Genomic DNA, 7,416 nt, shown 5'->3' with positions numbered 1-7,416 from the left:
CACACACACACACACACACACACACACACACACACACACACACACCACACACGTAAATAGTGCCATACATGCACTCAAACATATTCAGTTGGCCTTGCTGATATTGATCTTTGTTGTCCCTGATGTCTTTTCTTTTTGCATTGTTGTTTTCTGTGTTGTTTTCTTATTTTTGTTGTTGTTTTCTGTTGTTGTTTTCTGTTTTCTGTTGTTGCTTTCTGTTTTCTGTTGTTGCTTTCTGTTGTTGTTTTCTGTTGTTGTTTCTGTTTTCTTGTTGTTGTTTTCTATTTTCTGTTGTTGTTTTCTGTTGTTGTTTTCTGTTGTTGTTTTCTATTTTCTGTTGTGTTTTCTGTTGTTGTTTTCTGTATTCTGTTGCTGTTTTCTATTTTCTGTTGTTCTTCTCTGTTGTTGTTTTCTGTTGTTTTTTCTGTTTTTGTTTTCTGTTGTTGTTTCTATTTTCTGTTGTTGTTTCTGTTTTCTGTTGTTGATTTCTATTTCTGTTTGTGATTTCTATTTCTGTTTTGTTTTCTGTTGTTGTTTTCTGTTGTTGTTTTCTGTTTCTTTGTTGGTTTTTTCTGTTGTTGTTTTTTGTTTTCTGTTGTTGTTTTCTATTTTTGTTATTGTTTTCTGTTGTTGTTTTCTGTTGTTGGCTCTGATGTCCTGTCGTGTTCTGGATGGGTGATCAATTGTAATCGATTCACTTTCCATAATATGAATCAACTGTGGTCATATGTACAGCTACAGTAGCGAGACTCAAGGGTACAGAATGAGCATCTGCATCTTCTGATTGGCTGTGTGAGGAGACATATAACGGCGAAATGCAAATCACCCAGTCGGTCAATCATTCTCAGGGTGACTGGTGAATGCCTGCTGTTGCAGTCATTACAATCTCTCTGTTTGTTTATAATTTTTTAAACTTGTACCACACAGCAGGACTGAGAGGTTATTGCAGACTATTCTCAAAGCTGATTCCTACAACAATGCATACACTCCATATTAAATGTGATTCTACACCTTTAGTTAGGATGTACCTACATAGGGACTTCATAACACATACATCACAGTCGTAATTATTATAATAACATTTCTTGTATTGTATCCCTAATTTATATCCTGTTGATCTTCAGTTAGTATTTACGCTGTGATGACTGGCCCGTTAATCTCAGTTAGATTTACACTGTGATGACTGGCCCTGTGTACGGTGTTCTCCTCCTCTTCATTCCGAAGAGGAGGAAGGGATTGAACCAAAACGCAGCGTCGTGATAAGACATGATATTTAAAACAAAACCAAAAACACGACGAACACTTGAATAGAAACAAAACAACAAAACGACGTAGACTGACCTGAACGTAGAACTTACATGAAACACGAAGAACGCACGAACAGGAAAAACAGACTACACAAAAACCGAACGAACAAAACAAACGAAACAGCCCGTGTGGCGTAAATACACTGACACAGACACAGGAGACAATCACCACAAACAAACAGGTGACAGGCAACCTATATATGGTTCTCAATCAGAGGAACGTCAAAACACCTGTCCTGATTGAGAACCAATAAGCTAATTACAAGTGACTAAACATAGAAACACAAAACATAGAATGCCCACCCCAACTCACGCCCTGACCAACTAAAACACATACAAAAATAACATTAAAACAGGTCAGGAACGTGACACCCTGTTGATCTCAGTTAGTATTTACCCTGGATGACTGGACCCTTTGATCTCCAGTTAGTATTTACCCTGTGATACTGGCCCTGTTGATCTCAGTTAGTATTTACCCTGTGATGACTGGCCCTGTTGATCTCAGTTAGTATTTAACCCGTTGATGACTGGCCCTGTTGATCTCAGTAAGTATTTACCCTGTGATGACTGGCCCTGTTGAATTCAGTTTAGTATTTACCCTGGATGACTGGCCCTGTTGATCTCAGTTAGTATTTACCTGTGATGACTGGCCCTGTGTGTCTTTGAGGGGATTTGTAGCTTTAGTCCCTTCCAGCAGTGCTCTGTGTTGAGGATGACAACACACACACACACACACACACACACACACACACACACACACACACACACACACACACACACACACACACACACCACACACAACACACACACACACCACACACACACACACACACACACACACACACACACACGCAGTCAGGCAGGCAGGCAGGCAGGCAGGCAGGCAGGGCAGGCAGGAGGAGGCAGGCAGGGAGGCAGGCAGGCAGGAGGCAGGCAGGCAGGCAGCAGGCAGGGGAGGAGAACCTGTCGCTTACTCCTGCATGGCTTATGCAAACACAATAAACCACAACCACCCACCAACGATTTCACTCACATTCACAGCACCGGAGCTAACACACACAGGTCGTCTGGATCCAAACTGAACTGCTCTGTTTCACTGTTCTTTCACTATTGTGTCAATTCAAAATGAATAGTTAATCAGAGCAATTCAGTTGAAATCCAGGCTAGCACACAACACAGTCACAACACAGCCACAACACAGCACAACACAGCCACAACACGGCCACAACACAGCTACAACACAGTAATAACACAGCCACAAACACAGTTACAACACAGTCACAACACAGTTACAACACAGTCACAACACAGCCACCAACACGGTCACAACACGGTCACAAACACAGTTACAACAAGCCACAACTACAGTCACAACACAGCCACAACACAAGTCACAACACAGCCACAACACAGTCACAAACCAGCCACAACACAGTTACAACACAGTCCACAACACAGTCACACACAGTTACAACACAGTCACAACACAGTTACAACACCGCCACAATACAGTTACAACACAAGCCACAACACAGTCACAACACAGTTACAACACAGTCACAACACAGCCACAACACCGGTCACAACACAGTTACAACACAGTTACAACACAGTCACAACACAGCACAACACGGCCACAACACGGTCACAACACAGTTACAACACAGCCACAACACAGTCACAACACCCACAACACAGTCACAACACAGGCCACAACACAGCCACAACACAGTCACAGGCACAACACAGTCACAAACACAGCCACAACACAGTTACAACACAGTCAACACAGTCACAACACAGTTACAACACGTCACAAACACAGTTACAACACCCCACAATACAGTTACAACACAGCCAACACAGTCACAACACAGTTACAACACCAGTCACAACACAGCCACAAACACGCGTCACAACACAGTTACAACACAGTTTTACAACACAGTCACAACACAGTTACAACACAGTCACAACACAGTTACAACACTGCCACAACACAGTCACAACACAGCCACAACAGCCACAACCAACAGTCACAACACAGTCACAAACACAGCCACAGCACAGTACAACACAGTCACAAACACAGTTACAACACAGTTACAACACAGTTACAACACAGTCACAACACAGTCACAACACAGCCACAACATGGTCACAACACAGTTACAACACAGTCACAACACAGTTACAAACACAGCACAACACAGTTACAACACAGTCACAACACAGTTACAACACTGCCACAACACAGTTCACAACAACAGCACAACACAGTCACAACACAGTACAAACATTACAAACACAGTACACAACAACAATGCCACAACACAGCACAACACAGTCACAACACAGCCACAACACGTTACAACACAGTCAACAACTCAGTACAACGCAGTTACAAACACAGTCACAACACAGTCACAACACAGTCACAACACAGCCACAACACGGTCACAACACAGTTACAACACAGTCACAACACAGCCACAACACAGTCACAACACAGTCACAACACAGTTAGAATCACATTCACTGGATGGATGGAGGCACCGAGCCACCGAGCCACCGAGCAGGGACACCTGGTAATCTTATCCAGGAAGGTTGGTTCGTACACCACCAGCTTTGATGAGCTTGTTGAATTCTTAATGCTGTTATACTGGGCCTTATTTGACAAGGCTATGGATGCTGGATTGGGTCGCATCGACTTTAAAAAACACTTTAGTCTCTGCAGGGATGCCCCTGAGATATTTGCTGTCCACAGGCCTGTTGTGCTGAACTTCTGAATTCTGATTCTGTCGCTGTCGCTGTCCGCCTCAGGGGTGCTGACTATTTTTCCATATAGCTCAAAGTGATTAATGTTCAGTTCGACTCTCTGTTACCTGCTGTGATGAGGACAGCGTTGCCTAGTAACCAACAGTACAGCGGTGGTCCACTTCACTTCCCTTTGCTCTTCATGTACCAGATAACGATGAAACTACTACTACACAAACCATTTAGTTTGTTATCCCCTAGCAAGTCCCCTCTCTCATCGCTTAGCAACAGGCTGAGGTAGAGTTGTTCTACCCATGTGTGTGTTGACAACAGAGACCGTGCACTACACCGAGCCAAGGACAGACCCCAACAGGTGGTCATGTGATACGCTGTCAAAGAGTGGGGACATCGCATATCGATGTAGTCATCTGGAATTTACATAAACTAGGTAGACGGGTTGTCTCCTACATGAACAATGTTCCAGCATACAGTGCTTTTGTCAGGGATTTTGATGAGACAAGCATAAAGGCCTTAGCATCCTGAGTTGTTTACAAGTACTCTTCAAACCCGTCTGTAAAGCATCTTGAAGACAATATCATGATCTGTCTGTTTTACAGAGATCCTATAATGAATTCATCTCTCGAGGGTCACAACTTGTAGACTTGTTTACGTGCTGCCGTGCGGTTTGTTGCTAACCTTACTTTGCTACCTGCCAACTTTATGGTTTTTTAATTACCGTTTATTTTATTATTTTTTTCCTCGCTCGACTTATTTCATTCAATTCTTTCACTCCGGACGCTTTATCTGGACGTGGTTCGTCAGGACCTCCACCAGTCGAAGCTAAGTAGTAACATTAACATGATGCCTTCTAATTGCAGTCGCTGTATTCTTAATATACAGGAGAACGAACGCCTTCTGGCGAGGATAGCTGTGCTGCAAGCCCAGCTTCAGACGTAATCGTTAGGCAAGGGTCATTTCAGTGTAGGAAAGGATGAAACAGCGTCTGTGCCACCAGTAAGTACAGATAGTAATATAAATCCCCTCACACAGTCCCTGCAGCCGGACAACTTTCTCATGGCTTCTGGAGGGAAATGCTGTAGGAATGCTCAACCAGTGTCGCTCATTCAGCCGACAGAAACTTTCAACCGGTTCTGTCCGTTAAGCAGTGAGTCGGAGTCAGAGGCTGAGCCTTCTCTGGTCTCTACTCCTCCCGTTACGGGGTCTGAGATGCCGAAGCCTCCCACCATTAGCTCTGACAAATTGAAAACCCTAGTCATTGGCGACTCCATTACCCACAGTATTAGACTAAAAGCTAATTATACAGCGATCATACACTGTTTACCAGGGGGCAGGGCTACCGACGTTAAGGCTAATCTGAAGATGGTGCTGGCTAAAGCTAAAACTGGCGAGTGTAGAGAGTATAGGGTTATTGTTATCCACGACGGCACCAACGATGTTAGGATGAAACAGTCAGAGGTCACCAACCGCAACATAGCTTCAGCGTGTAAATCAGCTAGAAAGATGTGTCGGCATCGAGTAATTGTCTCTGGCCAGTTAGGGCGAGTGATGAGCTCTACAGCAGTCTCACAACTCAATCGCTGGTTGAAAACTGTTTTCTGCCCCTCCCAAAAGACAGAATTTGTAGATAATTGACCCTCTTTCTGGGACCAAGCCTGGCCTGTTGAGGAGTGACGGACTCCATCCTAGCTGGAGGGGTGCTCTCATCTTATCTATGAACATAGACAGGGCTCTAACTCCTCTAGCTCCACAATGAGACAGGGTGCAGGCCAGGCAGCAGGCTGTTAGCCAGCCTGCCAGCTTAGTGGAGTCTGCCACTAGCACAGTCAGTGTAGCCAGCTCAGCTATCCCCATTGAGACCGTGTCTGTGCCTCGACCTAGGTTGGACAAAACTAAACATGGTGGTGCTCGCGTTAGCAATCTCACTGGAATAAAGACCTCCTCCATTCCTGCTATTATTGAAAGAGATTGTGATACCTCACATCTCAACATAGGGCTACTTAATATTAGATCCCTCACTTACAAGGCAGTTACTGTCAATGAACTAATCACTGATCATAATCTTGATGTGATTGGCCTGACTGAAACATGGCTTAAGCTTGATGAATTTACTGTGTTAAACAACTTCTTATAGCTGAGATCCCGTTAACGGGATCGATTTGACAACAGCCAGTGAAAGTGCAGGGCGCCAAATTCAAACAACAGAGATCTCATAATTAAATTCCTCAAACATACAAGTATTTTACACCATTTTAAAGATAAACTTGTTGTTAATCCCACCACAGTGTCCGATTTCAAAAAGGCTTTACGACGAAAGCACACCATCTGATTATGTTAGGTCAGCACCTAGTCACAGAAAAACACAGCCATTTTTCCAGCCAAAGAGAGGAGTCACAAGAAGCAGAAATAGAGAGAAAATGAATCACTAACCTTTGATGATCTTCATCAGATGACACTCATAGGACTTCATGTTACACAATACATGTATGTTTTGTTCGATAAAGTTCATATTTATATCCAAAAATCTTAGTTTACATTGGCGCGTTATGTTCACTAATGTTTTGCCTCCAAAACATCCGGTGATTTTGCAGAGAGCCACATCAATTTACAGAAATACTCATAATAAACATTGATAAAAGATACAAGTGCCAGGGAGTGGGAAATTTGAGGTTTGTAGGTTTGCCTATCCAATATACAGTGTCTAATGGGTCATATTGCACTTCCTTGGCTCCCACTAGATGTCAACAGTCTTTAGAACCGTTTGATGCTTCTACTGTGAAGGATGAGGGAATAAGAGCTGATTGAGTCAGGGCTCTGGCAGAGTGCCACGAGCTGACTCAGGCGCACCCCCGTGAGAGTTATCTGCGTTCCATCGCATTTCTACAGACAAAGGAATTCTCCGGTTGAAACATTATTGAAGATTTATGTTAAAAACATCCTAAAGATTGATTCCATACATCGTTTGACATGTTTCTACGAACTGTAATGGATTTTTAAAAACTTTTCGTCTGGCCTGCGCGTCATCAATTGCTCTGAACAAAAAGGAGGTATTTGGACATAAATTATGGACGTTATCAAACAAAACAAACATTTATTGTGGAACTGGGATTCCTGTGAGTGCATTCTGATGAAGATCATCAAAGGTAAGTGAATATTATAATGCTATTTATGACTTCTGTTGACTCCACAACATGGTGGATATCTGTATGGCTTGTTTTGGTCTCTGAGCGTTGTACTCAGATTATAGCATGGTGTGCTTTTTCCGTAAAGTTTTTTAAAATCTGACACAGCGGTTGCATTAAGGAGAAGTTTTATCTGAAGTTTCATGTAAAAT

This window comes from Salvelinus sp. IW2-2015, unplaced genomic scaffold (genome assembly GCF_002910315.2).
Source record: "Salvelinus sp. IW2-2015 unplaced genomic scaffold, ASM291031v2 Un_scaffold890, whole genome shotgun sequence".
Classification (NCBI taxonomy): domain Eukaryota; kingdom Metazoa; phylum Chordata; class Actinopteri; order Salmoniformes; family Salmonidae; genus Salvelinus; species Salvelinus sp. IW2-2015.
This window is presented reverse-complemented; position numbering follows the sequence as displayed.